At 39.1% G+C, this 21,301-nt stretch overlaps 1 protein-coding gene across 1 annotated transcript in view; it reads right to left on the reverse strand.

Moving 5' to 3' along the window:
- Positions 1–21,301, reverse strand: part of CPT4 (Undecaprenyl pyrophosphate synthetase family protein) — a 224,011-nt gene that overhangs the window by 76,375 nt on the left and 126,335 nt on the right. The window lies entirely within an intron of this gene.

Genomic DNA, 21,301 nt, shown 5'->3' on the forward strand with positions numbered 1-21,301 from the left:
AAGGGCTTTGAGACACATGAGAAGAAGTTTCATGTATGCAGATTGAAGAAAGTCTTGTATGGGCTGAAACAGGCACCTAGAGCATGGCATGGTAGAATCGATGGCTACTTGTAGAAGATGGGATTTGTCAAGGGTGACGCAGATCCAAATCTCTACTATCTGGTTGTAGAGAATGAGCCTCTAATCTTAGTATTATATGTGGATGATCTCTTCCTGATAGGATCATCCAGGCTCATCTAGGACTGCAAGAAGAATCTAGCCATTGAATTCGACATGAAGGATTTCGGACGAATGCATTATTTCCTGGGGTTGGAATTTTGGCAGCAAAAGGGGGAGATCTTCCTTGGGCAAGGGAGATATGCTACAGAAATCCTGAAGAGATTCAGGTTGGAGGATTGTAGACCCATGGCTACTCCAATCATCACCAACTGGAAGAAGATTGATGCATCAGAAGACAAAGATGTTGACCCCACCTTATACAAGCATCTCATAGGGTCCCTAATGTATCTGGTCAATACTAGGCCAGACATTTGCTACGCTGTCAACACCCTCGGTCAGTTCATGGTGGAGCCGAAGAGGGCACACTAGGCAGCAGCCAAACATGTTCTTAGGTATTTACAGGGAACAGTCGATTATGGACTATTGTACACCAAGAGTAACGATATCAAATTGAGTGGATTTACTGATGTCGATTGGGTTGGAAGTTCAGTGGATCGGAAAAGTACCTCTGGGTACTGTTTCAACATTGGATCAGGAATGACCTCCTGGTGCAGTAGGAAACAGAAATTCGTGGCTCCGAGCTCAACTGAGGCAGAATATATGACTACGAGCATAGCTTCGTGTGAGGCCATATGGCTTAGAAAACTGCTAGTGAACCTATTCAGAAGAAAGATGGAGGCAGCCAAGATCATGTACGATAATCAGAGTTACATCAAGCTCTCTAAAAATCCAGTGTTTCATGATCGGTCAAAGCATATTGATATCCGGTGTCACTTTGTCAGACACTGTGTCCAACAAGGAGCTGTACAGTTGGGCTACACTCCTACAGGAGAATAGGTGGCAGACATCCTCACCAAGGCCCTTGGAAGAACAAAGTTTGATTATTTCAGGTAAAAGATGGAGATGATAAAGAATCCATTTCAGTAGCAGAAATGGGGGTGATGTTGCAGTGCAGTAGCAGTCAGCAATAGCATGATGCAACATGGCGAGAAGAGATTGCAGTGCAGACACAGTGTTCGAAAGAAAGGACGAGCAGCAGCACAGATGCAGAGGGAGCCACTGTACGGATGCAGCAGTGGTAGAAACAGAGCCATAGGCAGCAGTACAGGATGCAGCAGTGCAGAGGATGTTGGGTAGGGAGGCCTAGCATCAGCATAGGTACCGGTGCGGCATAGTCAAAGTAATGTTTAGTATGGAGTATTACTAGAGCACAGTCCTCACTAAGAAGGAGTGTTGATTTGGGGTAACATAGGATGTGCTCTAGCCATGAAATTTGGTGGAGAGGCTAAAGCACATGATATCTCCAAGGCCCAAAAATGATTTGGGCAGATTCTAATCGGTTTGGGAGATATTAAAATAATTAATATTTTTAATGGAGTTCCTATGTCTAAACTTACGAAAAATAAAATATTAATGGGTATTAATATAAAACTGGATTAGAAGGTTCCAAAGTCATGGATCAAGTCAAATCTAATCTTAGTCGTTGATTAGAGATTTAATCTCAGTCGTTGAAGGACCAACACGAAAAGTATAAGAAGAGGCCTGAGGGTCAGTTGGAGAACACACTGAGGGAGACCAATCAGTTCGATTTCTAGAGCGGGGTTATCTGAGAAATTTGAACTAGTGGTCTGGAGAGCAGCAAGAGGCAACGGGTATGAAACAGAGAGTCGGGAATAGCACCAAAAGACCAGCACAGAGGTTGGAGAGGCAGACGCAGAGGCAGCAAACTGCGCAGTCACTGGAGGGTCTGTGTGGGTGACGCAAAGAGGCCCAGTGCTGACGCAGATGGTCTGGGAGTTGCACAGAGGCCAGCAAGCCTGACACTGAGACTAAGAGAAGTGTTGGAGAATTTTTCTCTGTTGGGTAAGCCAGTTTGGCACCCAATTGTACTAAAGAATTGCCGAATAATAAAATCCTCCTCTGCTACACCGGTTTTCCCACATTGGGTTTTTCCGAGGACAATTGTCCAAAATATCTGTGTTGATGTGTTGATTCTTGTGCATGTGTTTGTTTCTATATTATGGTGTGATATCTGCAACATAATTTATTTTAATGTTTACGAAAGGGTTTTTCATAAATAACTTATTGAGAAATAAGTAGGTAAAATAAATCAGTTGTTGCAGTGATAGAATTTTCAAATAGAATAGTGGAAAATTAACAAGAGACTTACCAAACTTTTGTTTGTTCTACTAGCAACTGTGTCTTCCAATCCTGGGTGATGTCCATAAGTGAGAGTGTCACAGGCCTCCTAGATAGTGCATCTGCTATCACATTATGCTTTCCCTTGGCATATTCAATCTCAAAATCAAAAGCCTGTAACTTACTCACCCACTTTTGTGGCCTCTCCTAGAGCTCCTTCTACTCCAATAAAAATCGAAGACTGTTGTGATCAATCATCACCTTGAACCTATTGCCCACCAAATCCTGTCGGAACTTGGCCAATGCATGCATTATGGCCTATTGACCATTAGAGTGGCACCTAATGATTATATAAAGACTCCATGCCCAAGGATGATCCAGAGGACACCTACACCATCAGATATCATCTGTCAACAGAGCTTTTCAACTCTACTTCTATCTTCTCATTATTTTTCTTGTACCCAGATTCCACACCCTACGAGGAATTGTAATAAGTGATACTAGTAATTATGAATTTTTGAGTCTGTAACAGGCCTAGGATATGGGACTCGATCAGCAAATGAATAAACCTTGGAGTGTTTTTTGTATCTGGTTAATTATCCCTTCTTTTTCAGAGGCGGATAATTTTCTAAGTTTTTTCACTCACGTTTTACCCCAAAGTCGAGGTGACGATTTGAAGGTTGAGCCCCTAACACATATTAGTGTCTAGAGTTAATGTATATTACCATACTAGATCACACAAAAAATTTCGTGGAATTTGGTTAGGTCTAGGTAGTCATTTTTTAATTTTTTAGATTTTTCACACTGCGGAAATTGCTAATAAAATTGTATTTGTAATGTAATAAATGATGTCTAGAGAAGTTGTATGGGGTATGAGTAATGAAATTTGCACCTCTCACCCTCAACTTTCTACTATGACACACTTTGATGGGTTAAAAATGTGTTTTGAACCCTCAAAACCCACTTTTCTTAGGTTTAGTGGGAAATTTGGCAATTAATTAAGCTAGAAATTAAATAAATGGAGAAAAATAAATATCCACACGTGCTAAATGTTGTGGAAATGAGGTGAAAAATTATGGGGGAGTTAAAGTGAATTTCCAAGGTGATGTGGACTCCTAAAATCAAGGAAAGGACATGTGCTCAAATAAAATCGAATTTCTGGCATTAAAGGAGAAACCTGATTACTTGGAAATTCGAATTTGTGAAGTTAATGCACATTCGCGAGGATTTGGGAGAATATTTGGTGAAGATTTTTGTGGGAAATTGTCCCCACATGGGTTACCACCCATATACACTTGTCATTCCATCATAAAATTCGAATTTGACACATAAGGGAAGAACAAAATGATATCCACTTGCTAGAATTCGATTTTTACGCTTGGCATTGGAGCTCCATTCAACAAATTCGAATTTCTCTTTGGGATTGTCATCTCATGCCACTTGTTTAATCACTTCTACATTGAGATTGGATCCAATGCCATTTTTCATTGTCATTCTTCATTGGAATTTGTTCCCAACTCTATATAATAGAGCCATGGGTTCTCATATGGAATCATGTAATATGAGCTATTGTGCTTGAGGAGGCTCTGCGGAATTGTATTTACTACTTTCAATATAATACAACAGTCTTTGGGGTAAAGCGTGATGGTGTTCTTCTCCTTGCATGTGTGGCAAATTCTTGACTTGTTGTTATGCTTCTATTTATTTGCTCATGTCATTATTCCTTTCATGCTTGTTTCAAGTTATGTTAGTATGCAGTTATCTCATATTAGCATAAGAATTAATTATTTGCTTTAGGAAAAGAAATCTTCTAGTGGATAATGGATGTATCTCTAAAAATTCTTTCCACTGCGCTTATTTAATTTCATGTCGATTTAATGATTTGTGGTGAAATTTTGTAGATGAATCATTATTTGGTCAAACTTTTCAAGCGTGGGGAAATTCTCGGAGGAATCAACCCTTTCTTGAAAAATATTCAAGGAGAACCCGCATGTTTTGAATTCCAAAGTCTCATCTATATCTTATTTGTGTCTTGCAGGGATTCTTTCAAATTTCTTGAAGCTTTTATTTCTTGCATCAAAATATCAAACTTGGGAGAGAGTTGCAAACTCATCTAGGTCATGGGCCTCTTGAGCCTTGTGAATCTCTTTTGGAGAGTTTTTTCCATCTTCAAGTTTGTTGTTGTTATATTTTTGGGGAGAGAGTCTAGCTTTGTTAGAGTCCCATCTTTGTAAAGATCTCTCTCGTATTATGGGCCTCCCTCTTAGAGACATTTTTACCTGCTTTAAGCGCTAATAAAAGATAATAAAAAAATTGTAGGAGGGAGCTTGGGATTTTTCCCATGGCATCCCCCTTCCTCATTTAGAGGAGGGATTCTTGTGGGTGGCGTAATCTTACTTTTAGTTTTTTCTTAGCTTTTAATTTCATATTGTGCATGCTTAAAATCAATACATTTCACTCCACATGCAAATTTTTACTAATCTTGTATTTAAATTCCCACATGCATACGCTCTCAAGTTTTGCAAACTATTTCTCTTTGAAGCATTTGCATGAAGCATTAGTTTAATTTGGGGAATTAACACAATTTGCACTTCATCTAGGCATTTTAGTATAGGAAGGCCCCAAGCCTCATTAAAACTTACCTCCAACTTAAGTTGGTTGAATAGACTTTTAGGGACCCTCTACCTCTATTGACTCCTCATTGTGAGATCCAAACATTTGGGCGAGGATGAGGTCTGAGGACTAGAGTTCAATTGTAACTTTGCCTTAACACTAATTAATAAAATAAACCAAGAACTCATTCCATCATATTTGCTTTGTTTGCAAAGTTCTTAAATTTCTTGCTATCTTGATGGTTTAAAGTCTCACATGCAAATCTTATTTCAAGAGGCACTTTGGATGCAAGCATTGTAATTCTTTTTAATTTTGCAACAAATTTAATTTTTCTTGTACTTGGAAATTGACTCATCTTGTGGTTTAATTATTGTCATAAATGGTTGATTTCACTTTCAAGTACTATTATTTTGGGTTGCAAACTTAATTGCATGTTGTCATTTTCGTCTAACATTTGAGTTATTTTTGTATCCTTTTGAGCAAGATAGTTTCCATGCTTTGATTTGTAGACTTATTCATCTTGAAAGCATTTATAATATCTTGTGCTAACAATTTATTGTTTCACTTTTCAAGATTATTTTGGCTTTCCATTTGAAAGCATTTCACTTCACTTTAAGTAAAATACAATTTCATTTCTTAAAGAGCAAATACTTGGAAGGCACTAGTTGTTTATGTATTTCATGCTTACCTTATGATGGTTATTGCTCATATCAGTTTTTGCTTATAAATCTTAAATAGATAATCTATTTAACCCTAACAATTCTCCTAGAAACTCACATCATTTTTAACTTAAATTTTCATTAGGGACCACCCCCCTTAGCTAACCTAGGAGATAGCTCAAACAGAGAGAGTCGAGATTAGTGTGACAGCCCCTTCTCTTAGTTCCCTGCAACCAACCACACCTTGTGGGGTTGAAGGCTTTTCTCACTGAATTGTAGGTAGGTGTAGGCAGCAGGGTCAACATGGCCAACATCTCCTTGTCATAGATACGATACATTCTCTCATGTGGCTGAAGCTTCCGACTCTCAAATCCAATCAAGTGACCTCCCTGCACCAGCACTGCTCCAATACGCTCTCCAGATGCATCGCACTCCAATACGAAGGGCCGTGAAAAATCTAGCAAAGCCAAAACCGAACAGTTGTTCATCACTCTCTTGAGGCCCTCAAAAGCCTCCTATGCCACATACGTCCACTCAAATGCCCCCTTCGTCAAGTCTATGAGGGGTGTTGCCAACTGTGAAAACCCCTTCACAAATCACCTATAGTAAGTGCATATGCCCAGGAATCCCCGCAACTTCATCACATTCCTAAGTGTAGGCTAATCCAAAATAGCTTGGATCTTCTCTTGATGGACCCTGACTCCATCCTCTCCAATCACCTACCCCGGATATAATATATTTGTCAAACCAAAACTCACACTTGGACATCTTGGCATAGAACTGTTCCTCCTCCAAAATGCGCAAGACCTCCTCCAAGTGCTGCAAATGCTCCTCCCATGTCCTGTTGTAAATCAAAATATCATCAAAAAATACCAACACAAATCTACGCAACTGCTTGCGGAACACATGGTTCATACAAGACTAGAAAGTAGTCAGTGCATTGGTTAACCCAAAAGGCATCACCAAAAACTCAAAATGCTCATAATGACATCGGAATGCAGTCTTCGGGATGTCCTGCTCCCTCACCCGAATTTGATGATATCCCAAGCGCAAATCTATCTTAGATAAGTATTTAGCTCCTCTAAGCTCATCCATCAACTCATCAATGCGTGGAATCGGGTATCAGTTCTTCAGTGTCTTCTTATTCAGGGCCCTGTAATCGATGCACATGTGAAGCGTCCCATCCTTCTTCTTCACCAACACAACTAAAGAAGCAAAGGGACTAGAATTGGGTCTGATGTGTCCCAAAGCCAGCAACTCCTGTATGGCTCTCTCTATCTCATCCTGATAGGCCTTGGGATGTCTGTAGGGTGTAGTGATGACTACGTGCACACCCTCCTCCAGCTCTATAGTATGCTCAAACCCTCTATCTGGTGGACGTCCTGGGGGAATGTCACCAAACACTGCCTGATGCTTCTCTAGTAGTGCCAAAATGTCTGGATGTGGTTGTTGTCGCTTCCTTGTCTCAAAAATGCGCAACTCTACTGCCCATGCAATGTCCCCACGCCTCAAGTCGGCATCCATCCTATGTGTTGATATTGTCTGTGGTGAATACGAGTGCATTCCCCTCAATAATATTGGTCTCCCATTTGGTCCCATGAACTCCATCTCTAACTTCTTCCAATCAGTGGTGATGCGTCCCAGAGAATTCAACCACTGAACGCCCAACACCACATTGGTGTTTGGTGCATCAACCACAAAGAAATGATCTATCATCAAATAATTCCCCATGGTCAGGGTCAGGCTAAGAACATATCTAGTGCACTACATGGTCCGATCCCCTCGAACAAGCAATGAAAATCTCTCAAAAGTTTTTGTGTGTATGCCTCTCCACTCCACCATCTAAGCATCAATAAAATTGTGGGTAGCCCCACTGTCCACTAACACAAAAACACGTTGTCCCTGCATTGTGCCCCTGATCTGTAAGATCAAATACTTCGGGACTCCCCGAAGCGAAGCAATAACTCATCTAGTAGGCAAAAGCAGTCCTCCCTGCGATGGTGTTGGTGGTGGTCCACCTCCCATGGACTAGGGTCCTCCATCTCCTACGTCAATCTCCTACTCCATCTCATCATCGGGCTCACTATCTGAATCAGTGTTTTTAAAATCGACCGAACCGACCAAGCCATACCCCTAGCCGGTCCGGCTCAGTAGAAAAACTGGTACAATGACCGATTTGTTACCGAACCGACCGAGCTGATCACCGACTCGGCCGGTTTGGTAACAAACAGGTCAGCTTGGTCGAGTCCATATTAAACCAGCCGAATAGGTCAAAGACACCCAGCGACACTTTTTGGAGGGAAGTTCGGATCCCAAACACAATTAGTTTTTGGTTTTAGGTTTTCTTGAAGCCCATCTACCTCTCCCAAGCCTATAAAAGCTACCTAACCCCCTCACATTTCGTCACAGCTATCTCATTGCATTTGTGTGAAAATTTGTGAGGAGTTTGTGAAGAGTTGTGGAGTTGGTTTTTGGAGCAGCAATGAGTCTTGGGCAATCATTGGAGCAACAATGAGGAGCTTCTTGGCCAGCCATTGGAGTAGCATTGAGAGGTTGGTTTGTTGGACTAGCATTGAGGAGGCTAGAGCCTAGAGGTATTTTTTTTTCACTTCTAAAATCTTTCTTTGCGTTTTTTTTTTGCAAATCTAGAATTGAAAAGAGTATTTTTTGTAAAAGAAATGAACATTGAAGCATTTTTTTTTCATTTTCAGAATTTTTCCTTTCATTTCCAAGTCCAAATATCAAAAAATGGCTCCTAGAATGAAAGATGTTGCTTGGGCATATGCTGAGATGATTGATAATCAAATGCATTGCAAATTTTGTCATAGAAAAATTAAGGGAGGTGGAGGGGGCATTCATAGGCTGAAACAACACTTGGCTGGTGTTATAGGCCAAATTGCTCCATGTGAAGCACCAACAGAACAAATTGAGGAGATTGGGAAGGAGTTGCTAGATAAATTTGAGAAGTTTGAGGAAGAAAAATCTAGGCAAAAAGAAATAGAGGCTGAAATTGGGAGGAAGAGGAGTATAAAACACATGATGGTTGCCAACCCCAATTTTGATTATGAGGGCTCTTCATCTATCCCTTGCACTGATGCATCCAACCCCTTTCACTATGTTCCTCCCTCTTTGGAGTTTATTCAAGAAAAGGGTAAGGGTAAAATGAAAAATAAGGGTGATATCAAAAGTTATTTCACACCCTCCTCTCCCTCTAATAGTGCACATGGTCCTCAAGCTAATAGAGGTCAAATGCAGCCCACTTTAGATGACCATTGGAAGATAGAATTGAGAGAAATTGCATGTGATTACATAGCTAGTTGGTGGTATGATGTTGATATCCCCTTCAATGCTTCTCGTTCACCATATTATGAACATATGTTTGATGCCATATTTGCTGCTAGAAAGCGCTTCAAAGGCCTTACTATGCATGAGTTAAGGGGATCTCTTTTGCAAAAAGAAGTTTTGTCCATTGATGAATATTTGAAGGATTTCAAAAGCTCATGGGAAAAAACAAGATGTACCATCATGTCCGATGGATGGATTGATCAAAGGAACCGCACCATCATAACCTTTCTTATCTTTTGCCCACAAGGAACCATGTTTCTAAAATCAGTTGATGCATCTGATAGGGTGAAAGATGCACACTTGTTTCAACTTTTGGATGAGGTTGTTGAAGAGGTGGGGGTGGCTAATGTTATTCAAATCATCACAGATAATGCCTCTAACTATGTTCTTGCTGGTAAAATGTTAGAGGAAAAACACAAAACCATGAATTTGGACCCCATGTGTTGCACATTGCATAGACCTCATGCTTGAGGATATTGGCAAAATAGATTGGGTCAAGAACACTGTAGAGCATGCCAAAAGCATAACAAAATATATCTACAATCACTCATGGATTTTGAACCCGATGAGGAAACACACAGGGGGCAAGGATATTATAATTTATTAGGCTTGCCATCACTAGATTTGCAACTCATTTTTTGACATTGCAATCTATGCTTTCCCAACATAGAAACTTGCAAAGGGTGTTTTCCAGTGATGAATGGAATGAATGTCAATGGTCTCGCAAACAAAATGGCAAAGATGTGAGAAAGAAAGTTAATGAAGAAATATTTTGGAAAAAGACAGCAGAGATTGTGAAGGTTGTTGGGCCACTGGTTAAGGTGTTGTGGTTGGTAGATGGGGAAAGATTAGGTATGGGCTTCATTTATGAGGTTATGGATCAAGCAAAGGAGCAAATAAAGGCAGCATACAAGGATAGAGTGGCTAAGTATGGGCCCATTTGGGAAATCATTGATCAAAGATGGAACAATCAACTCCATCACCCTATACATGCAACTGGGTTTTTTCTGAACCCAAGGGATCATTATAAAGCTCTGGATGCAGAAGCTTTGACTGAGGAGGTTAGAGATGGATTGATTGATTGCATTGACCGTATGGTCCCTACGGAGAGTGATCAGCTGGAGATACACTGACAGATCACTTGTTTCAGCAGAGCCACGGATACCTTTGGAAAGAACCTAGCAAGGATTGCAAGGGAAGCAGATGAGCCAGGTAAACAAACAATTTCGATTTTCAAATTCTTATTTTGTTAAATTGTTTATAATTTGAAAGTTGGATATAGTTTGTTGAGCTAACTCATTACACAACTATGTCTTTTGCAGCACAAAGGTGGGAGCCATTTGATAGCCATTGTCCTCAATTGCATAAGTTTGCAATCCATATTTTGAGTCAAACTTGCAGTGCTACTCGGTGTGAGCGCAATTGGTCTGTCTTTGAGAGGATTCACACGAAGAAGAGAAATTGTTTGGAACAAAAACAGTTAAATGATATAGTTTATATCCAATACAAACTCTGGCTAAGACACAACCAATTGTTGAACAAAATACCTGATACAGATCCCATTGTGTTGGAAGATATTGATCCATCAAATTGAGTAGTGGAGAGTCATCCAACAGAGATTGGTTTTGATGAGGATATTGTTAAGTTATGGTATGTTCTATGCGTATAACAGTTTACTTCTTTTTCTTATTATATTCCACAAATTAGCAATCACATGTACATAAAGTAAAGTGCAGATAGAACATTAAACGATCAACAGAAAACAAGCCAAGACAAGAGACACAAGATGTGGCGGCTAGCCAGGGACAAACCCCACAATGTGTGGGGAAACCTTTTGATCAAATCTTCTTTTATCTTCAATAATTCAGCAGAGAGAAATAGTACAATAAATCTGATTCATATCAGCAGTAGCAAACCCTAGATCAGCAACATCAGCATTAGCAGCTTCATTATCAAACTAGGGCAGATGATATCTCACAAACCGTTCATCAGATTGACTTCATTCCACCACCAAAAGTTGCGGCTTTCAGAGGAGATCTAGATGGACCTACAGCGCAGTTCCAAGGAGGAGATCTTCTAGTCCACGCAGGTCAATCTTTACTTCTGCAGTTGCAGCTTCAGTTTCAGCAATTTCTGGCTTCAAACTAGGGCAGTCGATATCTTGCAAACCGTTCGTCAGATTGACTTCATTCCACCACCAAAAGTTGTGGCTTTCAGAGGAGGTTCAGATGAACCTATAGTGCAGTTCAAATGAGGAGATCTTCTAGTCCACGCAGGTCAATCTTTACTTCTGCATTTGCAGCGTCAATTTCGGCAGCGTCCGGCTTCACATGTATGAGAGAGAGACCCTTTTCTGCGCAGTAGAGAAGAGACTCTTTTCTGCGCAGTAGAGAGAGAGAGATGTGATGAGATGAGTGAGTCCAAATGAGAAAAAGTCCTCCTGTATTTATACACAACGTTGGTGTTTGAATAGATGTGACTGTTGGGCTTCTGAGCCTACATGAGTTGTAGGTCGGCTTGATAATAATTCCATAATCAAAATAAATTCATATCTCCATGAATACTTATCAGAATCAGATGCTCTTTATATCAATCCTACACCTCTCGACAAGAGGAATCTAATAAAAATATTATCAGCCATGAATGAGATGACCCACATGAAGTTTTGCCCTGGTTGCCAATTTTAACAGATATTGGTATTGATTTGGATTTACAGACGGAGGCATTAGTTGAACATAATGTTCAGTTGAATGCAGATCCACTTGTACCAGGCCCAAACCCAAGCCCTCTAGTAGCAGGCACTTCCTCTACTCAACCACGAAGGAAGTGCATATCTCGTCTATCTCAGCATGTAGTTGTTGCGCCTGCTAGTGCTACTACTTCTACAGTTGCAGTTGAAGACGGTGATGAAGAGGAGGAGCCACCATGGGTTTCCCTGTTTGAATCTGATTGAGAGTCTAAGCAAGATGATGTTGTCGTCTCTAGCAGTAGCCAATAATACTGGTGACTAGTGATGTTTTAGAGTTTACTTTTGTTGTAGAGGCCATTTAGAGCCTCTTTGGTTATGTGTTTTTGTTTTGATCTCTATATCATGTATGTATTAGACAGTGCACTGGGTGCCATTTTGATATAATGGATATATTCATGAGTCTACTTTGATCATATGTTGTCTTCTCTCTATATTCTAATGCTTTGTGTTTGGAAATATGAATGAAAACCTTTAAAATTGTGTTTTTTCATAAATAAATAAATATTTAATGTATTTTTTACAATGACCGAGTCATTGAAATCAAACTAGTCGAGTCGATACCGAGTCGGAGTCGGAGTCAGAGTCAACCCTCGGTCGGTTCTGAATCCGAGTCGGAGTTTTAAAACATTGATCTGAATATACCTCAATGCAATGCGCTTTGCCCTTGGCACACCTGTGATTTGATGCCCACGGCTCCTGACATGTGAATCACAACTTCATCCTTCGGAGGTCCCTCCTAGTCTCATCATCCAACTACCCTCGCCCAACACCTCCATGCACCTATATAGTGTCTTGTCCCCTTTGGGGTGCAGTGTGCCTAGAAGGTATGGGGGCCTTGGTCTAGACAAGGCATCAATTGTATTTATGGCTCTCGAAATGGCATCCTGCAATGTAGTAGGCCTATAAGCCCTCACCCAACCACGTAAGGGATCAGCTAGCCCCTCAATGAACAACATGATCAGTCAAGTCTCCAAAATATCTGTAACCATCACGACCAAACATTGTAACTCTGCTATATATGCTTCAAGACTACAGTCTATCTCCAATGTGCCAACTCCCTGAAGTGCAAATTTGGATCCTTCCTATCAAACCTCTCAATCAATCTCTTGGTAAACTCAGTATAGGAGGTGATGTGTATGTGTCCAAGAGTGATCAAGCCATGGTACCACCACTCCTGTGCATCTCCCTCTAAATGCAAGGAGGCAAACCGAATAGCACCAGTCTCTCGCATGAGGTTAAGAAGGAGATAAGTGTCCAACTTTTGGACCCACGCTCTAGCTGAGCTCTTGGCTGACCCATCAAAATACAGAAGTGTGACCTTCCCTGCAACCTTTTGCACCTCTTGATATCCTCCTCTATAAGATGTCCCAACACTAATTTTGTGTCTCTCTTTGAGGCGAATGAACTCCCCAAGAGACATGGAACGTCAGACCCTAGGGTCTTGTTGCACTCATTTGTCAGCGTTCCAAGGAAGCATAAGTACCAATTTTTTCAACAAGATCGGATCATCTATCAGCAGTTCATGTGTCATTGTAAACCCATTTTGCAAGTTATGTAATGTAAATAATGCTAGTAAGACCGTGAATGTATGTAACAGCCTAGGTAAGCCTATTATTTTGGCAAGAGTTTCATCTTAGGAGGTTTTTTGTCTCACTAATTCATTTGTGTTTCTAAACACGAATGGTCGGCAAAGTTTTTCTCTCTGGCCTCACCCCAAAGATCGGGTGGAATCCTTCGTCAAAGTCATAGGTGAGTCCTAGTGTTCTAGTCGATTTTTATGTAAAAGTGATTTGGGAATAATATAAGCTAATTATATAAGCTAAATTATTTTATTACAAATCACTTATTCTACAAGATCATATTGTGTCACGGATTGGGTATGTAATTTGAGGGTCTAAGTCAAACGGGTATTCCCCCTTTGAGGGTTGAATTGTAAATCTTATGTAAAAAATATTTTAATGCATGGTCCCTCCTACTTAGACAACATGGTTAAAATATTAGAAGGCGGAAAAAATAATTAATCCCCTCGTGTCAATTAATTAAATTTTCTGGCAAAATAAAATTAAATCCTAAGCCAGAAATTTAATTAATTAGAATCAAATTAAAATGTCTTAGGAAAATTAAATTCTCCAAGTGAAAAATATGTGGGTCTTAAAAGAATTAATTTTTGGAGGTCTTCCACCAAGGGAATATTGGATATTTCAATAAAATTTGAACCCTTGGACCTTGGTGGTTAAGTCAAAGTCAAATTTTTGAGGAAATGGAATTAAATGATAAATTCAAAAATTCCTCAAAAATAAAAATTTAACAGCGAAAATTAAAAGATGATCAAGTATTTTTCAACGGCTAAGATTATTTTGACAAGGATCAAGGAAACTAACCGTTATTTTTCACTTGGAGGATTTATCTATAAATTAGAGTCATTTGAGTCCCTAATCATCTGAAATCTGGCTCAAAAATTGTTGTTGAAGCATTCATGTAGACTATTGTCCCACTGGGGACTATTTTTTCTATCATAATAAAGACTTTGGGGTGCAACTCGAGGTGTCCATGTTCATTGATTTGTGGTATGTACTAACTACAGGCTTTCCTATGTTGTGCTAATAAATGGTAAGATTTGTTTTTTCATTAGATGGAGATAAAATCATTCTATTGATAGTTTTGGGCTAATCTTAGGTGATTTGATTCGCCATATGATTAACAGATTGTCTTGAGATAAATACATAGTGTTTGCAGGTACTTCAGTCCTTGGTCTCCAAGTTCACAAACTGTGGGCAGGGATCAACTTTGCTTGGATCCTGAATATTTATGTGGTGGATTAAATCTTCGCTAAGGCTATAGTGTGCATGGGGTTTCTAAAGTGTTTTTAGCCATTTATCAAAGAAAATAACCATAAAACAAAACAAACAAACAAACAAAAATCTCAAAAAAAATAATTTTCAAAACCCTTGTTTATTTGTATATTTGTAAAATAATTTTGTAAATTAAATTTGTAAATTATTTTGCTAATTTGGGTTTTGGGGTTTTAATATTTTGTATATATTTGGGGTTTGGGTGTTTTATTTTCATTTTTGCAGGTGAAATCAAGAGAAGAGGTTGAAGTAGAGCTAGATCTAGGCCCTTGAGGGTAAGATCTAGTCTCTATAATTTTTTTGCAGGGCCAGCCATTGAGAAATTTGCAGCAAAATTCAGATCTAGAAGAGAAAAAAAAAATTGAAGCAAGGTTTCATTTTTTAGGCCTCCCGGGCCCGAATCCAACCCTCCTAGGGCCAGCGTCTCCCTTCCTTGGCTCGCGTCAGCCTTTTTCAGCCTCTGTGTCATCCTTCAAGGCCTCCAGAGGGCCAACGTCAACCTTTTAGGGCTTCGACCTTCCCTTGTGGACCCAACATCAAGGTTTTAAGGCCTTCTAAGCCTAGTTGTGAGGCCTAGAGGCTTTGGCCTCCTTCAAGGCAGCCCTTTTTAGGGCCTTTTCCCTAAGACGCAGCCCTTAGTGGGCTTCCTCCTCCCTGCGTCGAGCCCTCTTTTGCCCTAAACCCATCTCTGAATTTTCTGGATTGAATACTTGTGGTTTTGCAGGTTTTGGGCCTCAAAAATTCTATTTTCCAGGTGGCAACTTGATCCCAAAGTTTCAGCACATTTTGACAAAGAGATCTTCAAGGCTTTAGGCCTCGGGTTTGACCTGTAAACCCTAGTTTTTCACTGGTTTACTACTGCAGTAAATTGTGTCGCATAACAGCGATAATCAGGCCCTAAAATCACATTTAAATTGATCGAAATATCTCAAAATTGCAAAATTTTAAATTTTCTTAAATTTTGGCCACTTGGGCATTAGTTATCTAGCCAAGATCTACAAATTTGCTTGCTGGAATTTACTGCATAACTGAACATATCAGATCTGCGATTTTCTGAATCACACATCTAAAAGGGCTCAAAAAGTCAAGTTTTCAATTTTGGCAAATTTTTCCAAGTTTTGGGCATGTTTTGGCAACTTGTTGTAGCATAGATATCTCATTGTTCTCATCTTTTTCTACTGCTGTAATAAATAGATCAGATCGTGAATTTTTCTGAATATTGCATCTTAAGGTGGGCTAAAAATCATTATTTTACTTTGGAAAGTTGTTGCGCATCTCACTGATCATATCTAGTCACTATTGGCTTGTTATCTCTTGGATCTAAGGTGTTTTCCTTACTGTTGTCATAACTTTCTTACTGTTGTCATAATAGTCATTTATTGTTCATAAATGGGTCATTGGAACATAAAGTGTATAAGTGTTTTCATAGTTCTATATTTGGTTGTTACTGGTTCCTAGCATTTACATTGTGGAAGTGGCTAACATTGTGTTCTTGTGAGTTTATTCATATTCCACATCTAAATTGGCTCACTCACTAAAGCACCTAGATCATAAATCATCTTGGTGACAAGTCTCTTGGGCATATTGGTATCTTGTGAATCTAGTTGAGGTTCTTAATAATTGGCATTGAGTAATAAGATCACACATAATTTTGTTTGAAAACATCTTTGGTAATTGTGATTGGCATCTTATAACTTCGTGGCTAATTGATAAGTGGATAAGCTAATATAATTGGTTAAGCACCTAGTGGATTAATCTATAGTTGAAGCTTGCACTTGTATCTTTAAGCACTTATCTTGTTTAAGATTGTTATCTCATCATTGTTAAGTACTTTTGCTTTAAGATAATTCATATCAAGTACTTAAGTAACATAAACTAAACTTAACTCAAGATAATTTCACTCATCATCATTGCACAAGCATCCTAAGACTTAGTTTGCATTAATAATTTACCTCCAAGCATACGCTTGGTTGATAGACTCCTAGGGCAACTAAACTAATATAATTGGTTAAGCACCTTGTGGATTAATCTATAGTTGAAACTTGCACTTGTATCTTTAAGCACTTATCTTGTTTAAGATTGTTATCTCATCATTGATTAGTACTCTTGCTTTAAGATAATTCATATCAAGTACTTAAGTAACATAAGCTAATCTTAACTCAAGATAATTTCACTCATCATCATTGCACAAGCATCCTAGGACTTAGTTTGCATTAATAAATTTACCTCCAAGCATACGGTTGGTTGATAGACTCCTAGGGCAACTCTTTTCCAATTAGCTTGAGGGATTCAACTCTTCTTAGTGGTTAATATAGTGACGTTGCAGTTGTCAGAGCCACAGTCTCTGTAGCACCGGAGGCACTGGGTGGTTGGAACACAGAGGGAGGTATCGTTAATCAGGTCGTTTCCTTCTTCTCGTTGGCTTCCATCTCACAACCTACTCTGAAGACTGTTTCTCAAAACATTTAAGGGATAAGTTCAACTTAGACTAAGCATTTAATTTAAAATTAACCAACACCCTTGCATCACACCTAACTCTTAGTAATTGCATCTCATATAGGTTCGTCTATCATATTAAGTAGCAAGTGTCCATCCGGTTACTTGGGTTCAATTTATAATAAGCAAGAATTGTGACTCCATAAGGCACTAGTCTCATACTTAAAATCTAATCTAATCATTGATCTTGCTAAATTCTATCGAGTAGCTAGGCCACTCATCTGTGTCTCCCAAACAAGTTGGTTCCTGACTTGTTTTTCTTCACCTCATTTCCATAGGGACTACCCGCCATAGCCTGCTATTACGAGACAGCTAGAACAGAGTGGGCGGGGATCAGAGTGACAGCCCCCACCCTGAGCAGCTGTCGCAGTGCCTGTACTATCCGGGCGACAACATATCTAACCCCTCATACTCATCAATACCCATCACCACGGAATGCACCAACTCTGCAACAAGATCTAGTTCCCTCTCTCTCTCTGACTCCTCCATGAACTGTAGCATAGTGGGACGGCTATCCCGACCATGTGTAGGAGTATGTGGCAGCTAGAATGGACGCTCATTTGTGTGACGGCTTCCTCCCCCTCCTCGGGAGCCTCCCTCACCATTATGCTCATGCTCACGTTGGTTGTGAACTTGAAGACCCATCATTTGTTGCACCATGTCCATCATTAACTAACCATGCCTAAGCATTTGTTGATTCACCCTCAACAGCTCCTCCATAACTTGATTTTTCCCCCTTGCCTAGGTTGTGCATTTCCTCATTTCCATCCTGACCCTCCATGTGTATTCTGGCGTTATCAAGCTTTGTATCAAAAAAATGATAAGTTTCTTCTCCTCTTTTGCATCCTCTTCCGCATCCTCTTCCTCTACCTCTGCCTCTGCGTCTAGTACGGTAGACCATTCCAATAAAGGGTCTAGACATCAACTGCTCATGTGCCCACAATTGACCAAGAACATGCTCTAATAGCACTGTAATATCCCAAACTGGGAAATAAAATGAATATCAAAAACATGCACTAAGTTATAGCAAAAAAATCCAACCATGCAAGCACAATTTTACACAAGCAAAAATGGATTAGTAAAATATAGAGTAGCAGCAACAAATCTAAGCCATTTTATTAAATATTTCTATATACAATGGGGTAGAATGATAAAACCTGGGTTTGCTACTGCAAGCATGCAATACCCAGGTGAATATCTAAGCAAAACTCCCATTGGAATAGGCCCAATCAATCCAAATGCACTACCCAGAAAATTTTGTTGTTGTTGTTGGAGGCAAACTCTGAAATGACCCCTCAATAATGGTCCAAAAAATTTTAAAAATTAGGAGAAGGCTCCTCACACCTAATCCAGCAAAACCCAGAAAAATATCAAGCTAAATCCACTAGTCACTGGAGCCCCAAAATCTGCATGTAGCCCTTCTTAGTCTACTAGTGAACTACAGAAATCGATCTGCAGTAAAATGCTCAATTTTCCCAAAGGGAAATCCATCCAAAACCCAACGAAATTCCTTCCTCAATCTCCCGTCCAAAATCAACACCAATTCTGGCACAACAATACTACTCAACCCCTGCGCAAGAAATAGACAGTAAACCCCAGCACAGGACCAAGGAAGAAGAAATTTGGCCCACAAATCTCCAGCACTTTCAGCCTGGAAATCTCCCAAAATCAACTTGTCCTCCCCAATGGGAAATCTCTACAAAATAGATAGCTCAGAAGACAACAAATGCTAACTCCTCAAACCCCAGTGAAATCCTTCACTGCGTCCTCCAGAAACTCGCACCGGATGAATATAATACTACAAAATCCTCACACAAAATACTGAAAACTCCCCTCAATCTCTCTCTCCTTGAGTGGCACTCGAAGTCCCCTAAAGAAGATGTAAGGTTTCTAATTCAGAAAATTAGGAAATTACTTCTAACATTGCATACTTTGAAATTTAGGAACATAACTTATTAATTAAATTCATTATAAATACCTGTTTTCTTTTGAATTTGATGTCAATCTCAGGTTGTCCTCGCTCCAATTTCACTATGGTTACCAAATGACCGAAACCTCCCAGCCAAACTAGACACAATCTGTGTATCCAGCTCCAAAATACTTCCAATTTGAAGTAATTTGGCCCTCGCAATACATGCTAATCCATTTTTGCCTATAAATCGAAAATGGGTCATTACAAAAGATCCGAAATCCCCGCCTGGAAATCCCTTGTGCTAAACAGCACTAGTTGACTTGGCTAAGCAGCTCAAGCAAACTCTCTAATTAGGAAAATGAAATTCCAAGATGATCCAAAATGAGGCTCTTCCCTTCCTTTTATAATTGCTACTCAACTATCCTTGTGGGCTCCACCAATTTGACCGCCTTGTTTGACCCCCCTCTTTATGCAATTTGATTTCTCTTAGGGAGTTCAATTTCCCTTCCTAAGTGACCCGCGCAACTTAACGTTACTTTAATTTTTCCTTTTTCTCCTAAGTGCAACCTTTATTTCTTACCAAAATTAAATTTGAGCCTCCACAACTTATTCCTCCTAAGTTTTATTTATCAAATATTATATTAATCGCCAAAATTGCAAAATTGAGAATTTCCTTAGCAACATTATTAATTGGGGACATGATAATGTAGCACTTCCAAGATAAAAAAATATATACCAAAATCACACCATGCTGAGATGGCATGTTCCATAACCATCAAACTTGCAACCAAAGGGTGTTCACAAGACAGGCACATGTGAGAAGACCACTAAACTAGCAAGCATAATCATCCAACCAAGGAGAAATGAGACTCCCCCAACCCAAAACCTTCATCAAAAAATCGAATGCCACAAAGAGAAAGGGCTTTATGAAGGTGTATCCTCCCAGGTCGGTCCAATGCTCCAAGGTAATAGCTGCAAATCCCACCAATGTGATGAAAATCACAATGTGGAACCTCACATAATATGAGGTGTAATAGACACCATTCAAAAGTATAATCAACCATCGATACTGTACAGCACTAACTACTTTTAGTTTTATCCAGCCATTACATATCTACTCATTATGTAGAGATTTAAAATTTCTACATGTATAAACTGATGTATACAGTAAGGGAAGTGCTATTCACAAATTTTCAATAATGAGATATAAGTTCTAACAGCTTAATTATTAATCCTATGGGCAAGCATAACTGTATTGAACCCGTGCTACAGCTTGTAGAAGTAGCTAGCCTTTATCAATGGACCAATTTCAGAACTTCTAAAAGAAGCTCGGATATGATTGACCAAAATTTGGGTCCAATAACATTGCTAATTTTGCTTAAGCTTGTATGCATGTTAGGGCTATAGATATACACCTCACCGTTATCTGTAATCTTCTTGAATAAGGAATTAGAAATGTCCTTGCAGAATATGCCTCTGGACAAAACCCAGTGTATAGTTTATTTTATTACATTCATCTTTACATCATACGCAACACTATGGCCTGTTATTCCCCACTTCCTCATATTTATATATCATCTGCTTCACGATCTTGTGATTATTTCTTTATTATGTCTGATATGGGTATTATACCAGTGTGAAAGTGGTAACGGACAAAAGCAGAATACATGCAAACCCAATAAATGGTATAACATTGCATTATCTGAGATGACAAATTTAAGAACCATTCCATAAACTCCATAACTTTTCTATAGTTGGCAGCCAACCAGGGTTAAAGTAATAATTGGAACTTTCATGGATAAATAGAGTGTCAGAGAACAAAGAAAAGTATTAGAAAGACGGTTATCTACAAAACATGGTGGGTATATAAAGTTTAAACCTCCATACATTTGAACACTTAAATGATTTATATAAAATATGGTTATATAAGTGATAGCATGGACAACTTAGTTGCTTTCATATGTTTCAATTTGACTCAAAACTATATTGTAGAATCAAAATTCTCAGAATACATCAACTATGGGAAGTAGAATTCATTTTTATTTATAAATATTGTATCTCTTCATTTCAGCACTTCTGTTTTAGAAAGAGCATTTCAAAAAATAAATAGCGCTAATTGCAATGTATTCAACAATATTTTGTTTGCTACTTTCAATTTTAAATCTTCAAAACTGGAGACAGCTAAAGCATCAGGACTCCCCTGCCCATTCTATAACCTATTCATCAGAGAACCCAATAAAAGCAATCAAACATTTAGGAGAAGAAATAAAAATTCACTGCAAAGGTGCACATGTTTCAAGCCAAATACAATTAAAAA

This window comes from Pinus tabuliformis, chromosome 9 (assembly GCF_031772625.1).
Source record: "Pinus tabuliformis cultivar Carrire ecotype Pingquan chromosome 9, CPIR1, whole genome shotgun sequence".
NCBI classification, from domain to species: domain Eukaryota; kingdom Viridiplantae; phylum Streptophyta; class Pinopsida; order Pinales; family Pinaceae; genus Pinus; species Pinus tabuliformis.